Raw genomic sequence first — 12,681 nt, forward strand, 5'->3', positions numbered from 1 at the left:
GCGGGGCCCTAAGCTATAGCTTATACAGTGGTACCTCGGGTGACAGATGCTTCAGGTTACAGACTCCGCTAACCCAGAGTTCTTAACCCAGTACCTTGGGTTAAGGACTTTGCTTCAGGATGAGAACAGAAATCGTGTTCTGGCGGCGCAGCAGCAGTGGGAGGCCCCATTAGCTAAAGTGGTACTTCAGGTTAAGAACAGTTTCAGGTTAAGAACGGACCTCCGGAACGAATTAAGTTCTTAACCCGAGGTACCATTGTACGTAAATCCGGCACTGGGCCCCTCTCTCGGCCTCACTAATGTGGATGAAGGGAAGGCAGAGTAATACATTTGGCACCAGCTTGGCTTTAGGAGTTGCAAGGCACCGTCCAACTGTCATAGAGACTCTGCGCAAGATTTGCTTAGGGTTTACTCCTTAGCCTTTTCTGTCTCCTGAAAATGCCCCCCAAGGCAGCAGAGGTTTAGGATCAGAGTTTTCCTTCTCCTAGATGGGCTGTCTTCCCCGTTTGATGAGCCCCATCAGCTCCTCACTTCCCTCTACAGCACATGTTGGACCCACTATTGGTCTTATTGCATGCAGGGAAAATCCCATCCCTGCCATTGTATAACACAAAACAAGGAAGGCCCAGCAAAGAGAAAGAGCAAAGGTATAAGGGAAATTGATTTCTTATACTGTCTACACAGGGACCCAAACCAAATTAGCAGGAAGTGATACAGGATGGGAGATAATGGGGATTTGGCAGTAAGGGAATGGGGCTGTTCCCCCACCCCACCCCAGGCTGTTTTCTAGTCCAAGACATCTCTGGGGTAGTGTGTCAGATTTAGGCACCATCCTGTGCCCTGTTTGCTCCTTGGGCACGTTTGCTCTGGGAGAGACAGATGTCCTTTTGGAGGGGATGGAAGTGGCAAGGCTATTGCCACCCATGCTCCCATCTCAGATCTTTAAGAGATAAGGCCTCTCTATCTCTCTCTCAGTGCAATCTAAGAAAAATTCCTTCCAGTAGCACCTTAAAGACCAACTAAGTTAGTTCTTGGTATGAGCTTTCGTGTGCATGCACACTTCTTCAGATACCAGTGCAATCTGACATCCTGAGTTGTTCTGCATTCCACACCTTGTACCAGTTTCTCTGCAGAACGCCAGGATCACACAGCACAGGTGGAAAGTGTCTCTTCTCCTTTCGCCTGCATTGTCCAAGGGCACAATTGCTCCCAGCATCTTACAGCTGCTATTGCAATTCAGCAGTATTCCGTCCCGCGTTTATTTTTAGCTCGCCGGCCATGCTCCTTCCCCCATGGTTGCAGCCTCTCTAAGCCAAGGCAAAAATCCAAAAATAACAGAAGTCCCCAGTCGAAGGCCGAGCCCACAATCAGAAAGTGGAAGACAATGCACGGCAGCTACTTCCCAAGGTCCAAAATTCAACGCACACACAAGAGGAAAACTTTGTTCTTGTTGTTGCACACTCCGTCAAGTTCTGTGGTGCAGCCCCAACAACTTTGCAGAAGTCAAGAGCCTGTGCAAATTTACATAAAGACACTGGAAGTCTTTTGTGGAAGTTCTCTCTGCAAACACGCACCCCCAACCAGCGAAAGTCGTTTGAATTTGAGCACTTCAGCCGTACGGCCTTAACAGGAAGCCCTTTTGTACATTCATGCTGCTGTCATGGTGCTTCGCCTCCCAGGGGGGACTGAAAGATCCGTTGTTTTGAGACAATTCGCTTTTTGTGCCCAGGACAGCCATTTGGCCTCGTCCCTTCCCATTGTTTGCTTTAAATAAATAAAAAATCACAGCAAGTTTGGGTGGAGAGGGAGGCAGAAAGGAAGGAGTAGCACAGCGGGATTTGATTTTAAAGCACAAAAGTGACACGGAATTGTAATGAGCTGGAAGTGTGTGTATAAATGTATGTACAGTGGTACCTCGGGTTAAGTACTTAATTCGTTCCGGAGGTCTGTTCTTAACCTGAAACTGTTCTTAACCTGAAGCACCACTTTAGCTAATGAGGCCTCCCGCTGCTGCTGCGCCACCAGAGCACAATTTCTGTTCTCATCCTGAAGCAAAGTTCTTAGCCCAAGGTAATATTTCTGGGTTAGCGGAGTCTGTAACCTGAAGCGTATGTAACCCGAGGTACCACTGTGCTGTATATGTCTGTCTGTCTGTCCCTCTCTCTCTCTTTGTGTGTGTCTGATACAATTTTTTTGGCCTATTATTATGAAGTTTTGAGCACACACAGCTTTACTGGCAGTTTCATCCGATCCAGCCTTGGCTTTCTTTACTGCTTAGTGTAAGCATCTCAGCAAGGGCCAAATGGAGATGAAACGCTGCCTAATTCTGCAAGATGTGCACCACTGCAATGATGCAGAGAATGTTTGCGTCCACGTTGAGGGGTATGGTAAGCCCATCCTGATTCCTGTGACGAGGGATTGCTGCAGGTCTAACTGGGGCACTCCAGTAAAGTCAGTTTCCTCGTACGTAGAATCATAGAACTGTACCACGAGGACCATCTAGTCCAATCTTTTGCCCAACGTGGAGCTCGAACCCGCGACTCTGAGATCAAGAGTCTTTATCGGTCGATTTTGCCTTATTTACAGCTGTCGCCCACTCAGCCAGCACCAGGGGTGCCAATTTAAATAAAATCTTGGGGATGGGGACCCAAGTAAGCCCCACCCTGCACAATCGATCACATGATGCAGGGCATGGACACAATTTGAATGGCAATTCCCATCAACTTTGCAGGGGCCTAACGCGGGTGGCGCTGTGGTCTAAACCACTGAGCCTAGGGCCTGCCAATCGGAAGGTTGGAGGTTCAAATCCCCGTGACGGGGTGAGCTCCCGTTGCTCGGTCCCTGCTCCTGCCCACCTACCAGTTCAAAAGCACGTCAAAGTGCAAGTAGATAAATAGGTACCGCTTCAGCGGGAAGGTAAACAGCGTTTCCGTGCGCTGCTTGGTTTCGCCCGAAGTGGCTTAGTCATGCTGGCCACATGACCCGAAAAACTGTGGACGGACGTCGGCTCCCTCAGCCAGTAAAGCGAGATGAGCGCTGCAATCCCAGAGTTGTTTGTGACTAGACTTACTGTCAGGGGTCCTTTACCTTTACCTTTAACCCCCTCAAATATTTTATTGGTGCATATATTCTTTGCCCCAGTGTTAATGACTTTAAACTTTCAATTCCCTTTCACCCAGTTTAGAGAGATCCTTTTGGAGTGCCTCACAGTAATTTGGTGAATTTGGCCACCTGCCTGCTTACACCTACCTCCAGGTCAAATATGAATACATTAAAAGGCACCAATCCCAGTACAGATCACTGTGGATCTTCCACCCACCTACCCACCATGAGAACTATCCTGTTCCCTTATTATTCCATGACTGCTGAGATTCTGTAGGAGTCTTTAGTGACTTCTTAACTTGTCCATACATTCAGTTAGTGTGATAGTCTGCCCTGCTTGCAAAAGACAGTGCTCTTATGAAGGACTGTCAGCAAACAGGCCTTGAATGGAATTGCATACCCTCCAACATTTCTCCAATAAAAATAGGGATGTCCTATATTATATTATTTTATTATTTTATTTATACCCCACCCATCTGACTAGGTTGCCCCAGCCACTCTGGGCAGCTTCCAACATATTAAAAACATAATAAAACATTACACATTTTTTTAAAAAAAATTCCCTCTACAGGGCTGCCTTCAGATGTCTTCTAAAGGTTGTAGAGTTACTTATCACCTTGTCATGAGGGTCACATAACTCCATAGCCTTCAACATTTCTCTGATGAAAATAGAGACATCCTAAGGGAAAGCAGGACATTCCAGGATCAGATCAGAAACCAGGATGGCTTCTGTAAATCTGGGACTGTCCCTGGAAAATAGGGGTACCTGGAGGGTCTGGAATTGTTTGGTTTGTGGTCCAGGGGACAGAGCCAGGAGCAAAAGCTGCCTATTAATCTAAAGCAGCCTTCCACCATCTGGTGGCAACCAGGTATTGTGGTCTACAACTCCCATCATCCCATCCCCATCGGCCATTGTGGCTGGGGCTGAGGAATCCAATACCATCTGAAGGGAGACCAGAGTGGGGAAGGTTGAGCTAAAGTGTACTGCTTTTAAAAAAAACAACAAAAACCAACAGCAGCAGAGAAGGGAGGAATAGGTTTGCCTCTTGCTTTTCGTCCAGTGGTCAGAGACATTGCTTGTTTCCTTCTTCTGCTGTGATCAGTTGGTATTCCTGGTTCAAGGCAGCAAGCGGTGCTCAGCAAGTTTGCTTAGGAGAGCCACTGAAAGTCACGGGACTAGGAAATTCCACCTAGACCGAGGGCATAAGGGCCAAACACAGTCCCTTGTAACGACGCCACGCTGACCATCTGCTCCAAGCAATAGCACCGTCAAAAGTGTCAGAATCGGGCGAGGCGATAAAAGGCCCTGCTTGCTCAGTTGCAGATGCTGCTGTTTAGTTATGCCTGGCGATGCTCTCAGCCTTCCCCGCAGCCCCTATCCCATTTATGGTAATTTGCCATCTGCCAGCCTGGCAAAATCTACGGGGAGGGTGACCACCATAGGACCCAGAACTCAACTCTGGCAAGTGAGAAGCAACCCCATTCACTGGAGACCAGAGGGGGAACGACACCCAGCAGTTCAAAACTGCTAAAGAAGATCTGTGGCAGAGGAACTATGAAATCGCTACAATTACTTGAACTCAGTGGGACTTATTCTGAACTGCTTGAAGAGGGTTTTCTCTTTTTTTCTTTTCTCTCTTTTTTACAGTCAAGTGGTGTATACATTTCATGAAATAAATTATAGCATGGGTACCCAAACTTTCTTCTCCCCTTCCATGGACCCCTTGAAAATTGTGGAGGGTCTTGACGGAACATTTCATTCATGCATGCATTCATTCATTCATTCACATTTATCCTGTTGCAGCCATCGTGATGCACAGTGCTAGATTATGTGTAGTTTTTCATTGCTTTATTGCTTCTTTTATTTCTTATTGTATTTTCTGGTGCTACAATTCAAATTCCACAGAACAGAGTTTTCCAGACTTGTGTGTCGTGACACTCCCCCACCCCATTCCCCCTGGGGCTGGAAAGGGGTTCATTTAACTTCCAGTTTGTTAGTAAAACTGAATTACTGTGTTGCAAAACGATGCAGGTCTAAAAAGTGTGTCACCAACGTAAAAAGTTTGGGAAGCTCTACTTCAGAACGTGAAAAGTTTGGGAAGCTCTGCCACAGAATTTGAATGACACAGAAGTTTCCTCTTTTTGTGACCAACTGCAGTGGTTGGAGGCAGGAGTTCTTCTGAATACCAATTGTTGTTGTTGGATGGATGGATGGCAGCTAACAGATTGGGGTTGAATCCTGACAAGACAGAAGTACTGTTTTTGGGGGACAGGAGGCGGGTAGGTGTGGAGAACTCTGGTCCTGAATGGGGTAACTGTGCCCCTGAAGGACCAGGTGCGCAGCCTGGGAGTCATTTTGGACTCACAGCTGTCCATGGAGGCACAGGTTAAATCCATGTCCAGGGCAGCTGTTTACCAGCTCCATCTGGTACGCAGGCTGAGACCCTACCTGCCCGCGGACTGTCTCGCCAGAATGGTGCATGCTCTAGTTATCTCTTGCTTGGGCTACTGCAATGCACTCTATGTGGGGCTACCTTTGAAGGTGACCCGGAAACTATCAGAATGCGGCAGCTAGACTGGTGACTGGGAGCAGCCAAGACCACATAACACCGGTCTTGAAAGACCTACATTGGCTCCCAGTACGTTTCCGAGCACAATTCAAAGTGTTGGTACTGACCTTTAAAGCCCTAAATGGCCTTGATCCAGTATACCTGAAGGAGCGTCTCCACCCCCATCGTTCAGCCCAGACACTGAGATCCAGCTCTGAGGGTCTTCTGACAGTTCCCTCACTGCGAGAAGTGAAGTTGTTGTTGTTGTTGTTATCTGGGTGCAGTTGGGGCCCCCAGCATGGCAGACCTTCTCCCTCTCTGGCAACACTTCTATCTACTAGCAGTGGCTGATACAGAAGCACCAACCCCACCCCATCAAGCTATCAACTTCAGGGAAGGTAGGACTGTAGCCTGAGGCAGTAATCCTATGCAATAGCCTTCACCACCTGATGCACGCCAGCTGTTTGGAATATAATTCCCATGAGCCCCTTCACAACCAGCAATGAAGTTTAGGTAACCACTGTTGTCTTCTTCAGTGGGGTTCTTCCATGACCGATCACGACACCTTCACAGCTTCCGTGCTACTGACCGTCAAACTTTGGGGTTGTTGAAATATATACAACAACAATAAAAATCAAATTGAGTTGTGCCACTCAAAGTTGGTCTACTAGACCCAAAAGTTTAAGCATTGTGGACTTAAGCCAGTGTGGTGTAGTGGTTAAGAGCGGTAGTCACGTAATCTGGGTAACCGGGTTCGCGTCTCCGCTCCTCCACATGCAGCTGCTGGGTGACCTTGGGCCAGTCACACTTCTCTGAAGTCTCTCAGCCCCACTCACCTCACAGAGTGTTTGTTGTGGGGGAGGAAGGGAAAGGAGATTGTTAGCCGCTTTGAGACTCCTGAAGGGGAGTGAAAGGCGGGATATCAAATCCAAACTCTTCTTCTTCTTCTTCTTAAGTTGCTTCTTTGGCCCCTCCAGAATTAGGGGAAGGTTAAGAGTTTTGGATTTGATATCCTGCTTTATCACTACCCAAAGGAGTCTCAAAGCGGCTAACATTCTTCTTTCCCTTCCTCCCCCACCACAAACACTGAGGTCCAGCACCGAGGGCCTTCTGGCGGTTCCCTCACTGCAAGAAGCTAATTTACAGGGAACCAGGCAGAGGGCCTTCTCGGTAGTGGCGCCCTCCCTGTGGAACTCCCTCCCACCAGATGTCAAAGAGAAAAACAACTACCAGACTTTTAGAAGACATCTGAAGGCAGCCCTGTTTAGGGAAGCTTTTAATGTTTGACTGACTATTGTACTTTAATATTTCGTTGGAAGCCACCCAGAGTGGCTGGGGAAACCCAGCCAGATGGGCGGGGTATAAATAATAAATTGTTGTTGTTGTTTGTTATGTTTGTTGTTGAATAGGATCCAGAATGCAGCAGTCTGATTGGTCCACAGGAGCCACCCAATCCAGCTCCAGGTGGAAGTGAATCTGCAACCAGATTGGCTTACAGGTGAATCCCGGAATTAGCCAATCACGTGGGGCCCATTGTGTAAATAATGTATATAAAGCAGACATTCTGGGGGAACTGCCATTCCTCCTCACCACTATGAGCTGAATAAAGAGCATGAAATCCACTCTCGACTCAGAGTATATTTCATTGTTGTTAAAATTTGTATACCTCCCTACACTGGTAGATCTCAGGGCAGTTCACAACACAGAACCACAAGAGGGGAGAGGGATATTGTGCCTGGGTCCTCCTTGAAGGTTTCTCACAGGCATCTGGATGTCATCTATGGGAAGAGGATCCTGGGCTAGAGGGGCCACTGGCCTGATCAAGGAGACTCTTTTTACATTCTTATTTTTTTAAAAAACAAGACAAAACTACAATTGAAAATCAATACGAGCAACCCAAAGCAACAACATACTATGGCATTACTGAGATAATACAGAAACTACAGTAATTCAATATTCCTGCAATCGGAGACAAGAACTTCAAAATGCTTTCCATAAAATGAGCTTTTACTGGTAAGTCCGAAATCATTGAGTTAAGTGCCATTCAGCTGAGTGCATTGATTTTTTCCCCTCCCCTCCCTCCTCTCTCCTTGCCTTGCCTTTAATGGCTTCCATTTACTATTTACTGAAAGAAAGCAGAGAGTATAGCAGAGATGATCAGGCACAGGAAAGCCCAAGGAAGGGGTCTCTAAGGGGTGGGAGGGGAAAACTGCATTCCGGGAAGCAGCCAGCAATCTAATACGGCTTCTCCGGATGCATCAACTTCCTCCGCCTGATTCCAAACACCTCTGCCTCCTTCCTTCATGCCCTCACCATTCTGCTAGGCCAAGCTAGGAAGAGGCACTGCAGCTGATTAAAAAGATCAGATCAAAACATCATTCTCAACCTGTCCACTTCTGAAATTCTGTTGCGCTCCCACAACACAATGGGGTCCACCAGCGGTCCTGCAATGTGAAGTTTCTGAGGTGCCCGCCAGCCACATTCAGGGTTCCTGAGAAACTAGATTTGTTAGCATTTGTATTGTATTTACATTGTAAATGCATTTCACAAAGAATAAACGGTACTGAGGAAAGGAGGTGGCTGTTGGCAGGCTATTCTGTTAGTTGATTTTTTGACTGAGAACCTGAGAGTGTGGTGACTTCAAGCAGACAGATTAATAACTTAGGCACTGCTATGAAGGAGTTTTGAAAACAAAAAAGGACTAAACCCTCTCTTGGGCTCAAGGGAGAGAAAGAAAGTGTGTGTGTGTGAGAGAGAGAGAGAGAGAGAGAGAGACAGAGAGAGAGAGAGAGAGAGAGAGTTCTTCAACTCTTGCAACCTGCCAAGTAAAGTTCTCTTCAAGTCTTGTGTAAGGCATCTATTTTATCACAAATATCTAACAGTATTTCCCACAGTCATTGGTACCCAGAGTGCAACCATTGCAGTTTTAATGGTGCCTTTCAAAGAAGAACAGGGGGCTTCTCACAGAAAGGCCTTCAGTGAGAACTCTGTTGTTGATGGTAAAGGTAAAGGGACCCCTGACCGTTAGGTCCGGTCGTGGCCGACTCTGGGGTTGCGGCGCTCATCTCGCTTTATTGGCCAAGGGAGCCGGCGTACAGCTTCCGGGTCATGTGGCCAGCATGACTAAGCCGCTTCTGGCGAACCAGAGCGGCTATTTTTCTAGAAAAAAGAAACTCACCATGAACACCTCCCTCATTCTCTTGGAGTGGCAATGGTGCCCACCTGACAGGTGCCGGAACTGAGTTCCGGCAAGTTCCGGCTGGGGGGGGGGAGTGCTGAATGAGAGAAAGCTGGAAACTCCAAAATTGGGAGGCGTTTTGTATTGGTGCTCAATTCACAATGCAGCCAAGCACTACAAGCTGGACAAATTTATATTTCTAGTCAATTAAATATGGACTTTAGTGTCATCACTAGCAAGAGCCCGTAGCGCTTTCTGCTGACTGGGGCTGATGGGAGTTGTAGTCCAACATCTGAAGGGCACTATATACATGCATACATAAACAGGAGCCATGTTGACTGCTCCTGCTCTAGTCCCTTTGCCCCCACCCCAAGAGTACGACCTCCATTTCCTGTTCTGTCCTTGCTGATGAACTTTGCTTCTCCAACATTGCAAGGCGTGCATCAAAAATCAGAAGTACTTAGCACAACAACTCAAGTTATAAGGATCAGCTGACAGCCCCAGAATATACGTCATGCGCAATAGTAAAACTTGAAAGCCTTGTTATCACCTCATTCACTTGCCAGAGCCAGGAGGGTCCATCAACTAATCTGGTGCTTCAGCAGATGACATGGATCACCCCTGCTCTGAAAAATTCCCAGAGCTGCACCAACCTGTATTCCATTCAGTAATATATATATTTAAAGCCCTATACGGCCTAGGACCCTCGTACCTACGGGACCGCCTCTCCTGGTATGCCCCACAGAGAAACCTACGGTCTGCAAATAATAACATCCTCAAGGTCCCAGGCCTCAGAGAGGTTAGGCTGGCCTCAAATAGAGCCAGGGCCTTCTCGGCTGCGGCTCCAACCTGGTGGAATGCTCTGTCACAAGAGACTAGGGCCCTGCGGGACCTGACATCTTTCCGCAAGGCCTGCAAGACAGAGTTGTTCCGTCAGGCCTTTGGTCAGGGCGCAGCCTGACTCCCTCCTCTGGCAACCTGCACAGAATTTTGCTTAATCGGTTGCCATCAATTTGATTTTAACTAATTTTTATAATGAAATATTTTTAGAATGTGTGATTATTTGATTGTTTATTTGATTGTTGTTAGCCGCCCTGAGCCCGGCTCAGTCAGCTGGGGAGGGCGGGATATAAAAAAAATTATATATATATATATATATTTGCTTTCGTAGATTTTCACGGGTACAGGAATGCAGGTTTTGGTGTCTTCGGGTGTCTTCCCGTGTAAGAGTCGGGGTGTCTGTGCGACGTTTCGACGAGGTCTCACTCGTCATCTTCAGCCGAAAGCACCAGCCTGAAGATGACGAGTGAGACCTCGTCGAAACGTCGCACAGACACCCCGACTCTTACACGGGAAGACACCCGAAGACACCAAAACCTGCATATATATATATATATACACACACACACACACACACACACACACACACATATATATATCCCAGTGGCCAGTTCTGTCCTCCATCCAAGTTGGCTTCTCAAGGGGCAGCAGATTGAGGACTCTTGTCTATTACTGCTTTGTACTTTATGCCACCGCTGCCGATTTAAAACCACAACGTCAACAAGAAACAAAGTGCATTGCAGTATTTTCTACAGGGGGAGCTTTCTCCAGCGAGGGTGCCCATGTCAGGTGGCAAAATAATTTGTGACTTCTTGTTGCAAAGTCTTCCAGCTGGTTTCGTTCACATCAGCGACCATAATTTGTGAACAGCGAGGTGGTAAAAGACCTGAATCAGCTTAATGCACTATAAGTAGGACATTGTCATGACAACAGGATGCTGAAGGTTTGCTACTATTTATGTATGGGTTTTGTTTTGCTGCTGAACCTTGATACAAATAGATTTAGAAACATATTGTTAGGAACACGTTCTCCCCCCCTCCCCAATCCCTCAACCCCCCTCAATGCATTTTTAAAAATATATTAAAAAAACATATGGATGCATAGATGCTTAAATAAGCTTGCGGAAGTTTGCAAACATTGCCACCAAGATAGCTAATGAGCTGCAATTCAAGCTAATGGCACAGAAACGAAAAGGTCTAGGTTCTAGATTTATGCCTAGATGTGCTAGGATATCAATGTCGGGTTTTTTGGTGTAGATTCTTAGGTTACCAGGAGTCCCTCGACTAGACTTCTTGGCCTTTTGTTGCAGTGTCAATGCAAATAGGGAATTACAAGGTGGACTTTTCTGAAGGTGAAAAATGGCTCACACCGTATAGAGCCTCAAGTAATCTGGGCAGAGGAATTTATGACACCAGAGGAAATGATGACAAAGACATGGACTTCAGGGGGTAGTCCGAAATCCAGGTCTTTTGTGCTGTGGGTTTTTTTTTGCCAGTTCTCCCACCCTCCCCGCCTTTAAAAACAAAAACCAAAAACATTTTTTGCTCTTCCTTCGAGTACCTTTCTTACTTCGTCTGATCAAATTATTATGGTGGCTGGCTGGGAGGGCGTCTCATCCTGGCTGAGTTGCAAACCGCTGGCAGTATAGAATCCCTGGACAGGGAGACCGTAGATGGGGAAGCACAGCGCATAGGGCTATCTCTCTCTGGTCTCAGGTTGCCAAGCTCGCCAAGGGCAGCTCTGGTGAAGGAGAAACAACATGGGCAGTCTGCAGAGTCGTTTCCAAGTTGTTTTTGCACCAGTTCTGCATTCTCCGATTCTAGTTGGGTGTCACGGTCCGGTCTATGGGCAATCGAAGTCCTGGCTGAGGACGTCAGGCCAGGGGGCAAGATGGCAGGGTGGAAGGAGGAACGAGAGTCCAGAAGCCAGGGGTCCGAGGGTCAAGAAGCAGGGAGTCACAAAGTCAAGGGTCCGAGGGTTGAGAAGCAAGGAGTGAAGGAGCCAAGGTCCGAGGATCAGGACGCAAGGAGTCAAACACAGCAAGGCAGGAAACGTGTTGCTGTGGCAAAGAGCCAAAGGGAAATGCTGACCTTATATCCCTTCCCAGCTCTTGCCACCAGGTGCAGTGAGTTACCAAGCGGCCTCACCTGTGCGGCCGCGCCTTGCCTCTCCAGAACAAATTTAGGAAGGCCCCAGTCCTGCAAAGCCCGACTGGTCACAGGGCTTGGCTCCTGCACGCACTCCTGACATTGGGGATGTCAGGACAGAACACTCCATGAAGAAGGGGGGGGTGACATGTGCTTTAATACACCCCCTCCCCCGCAACGTGGTGCCCTCCAGAGTTTTGGATTCTCTCTCCCATCATCCCTGACCATTGGCCACCCATGCTGTCTGGGGCTGGTGGCAGTGCTAGTCTAAAACACCTAGAGGAAGCCTGCAGTAAGGGGAAATAACTGCAGTTGTCTTCCATGTCTTCAGCCTTCCCCTATGTCAGGGAGGGGAGACCTGGTGCCCTCTGGACAACTCGCTGAATGACAATGCCCATCCTCTCTGATCACTGGCCATGCTGGGGTTGAAGTCCAACATTATGTGGGATGCCACTGGCCCCATTGCGCTTTTGTCTGCCCTGTGTTGCTCTAACACTCTGGGTCTCCCAGGAACAGCAGCAAGAAGCAGCTGCTAAGAGCACAGCAATGTAAGACGAACGTGCTGGATCAGGCCAAATATGCCCACACCATATGTATCAGCTAGGCAATTCCAACATTACACCTCCAGAATCTAATTGAAATATACTCAGAGTCGCAAAGTGATTTCATGCCCTTTATTCAGCTCATAGTGGTGAGGAGGAATGAATGAAAGTCCCCTCAAAGTATCTGCTTTATATACATTATTTACACAATGGGCTGCACATGATTGGCTAATTCCGGAATTCTACTGTCAGCCAATCAGGTTGTGGATTCACTTATATCTGGAGCAGGATTGGGTGGTTCCTGCCAACCAATCATACTGCTG

The sequence above is a fragment of the Podarcis vaucheri genome, assembly GCF_965113315.1.
Source record: "Podarcis vaucheri genome assembly, chromosome: 3".
NCBI lineage: Eukaryota > Metazoa > Chordata > Lepidosauria > Squamata > Lacertidae > Podarcis > Podarcis vaucheri.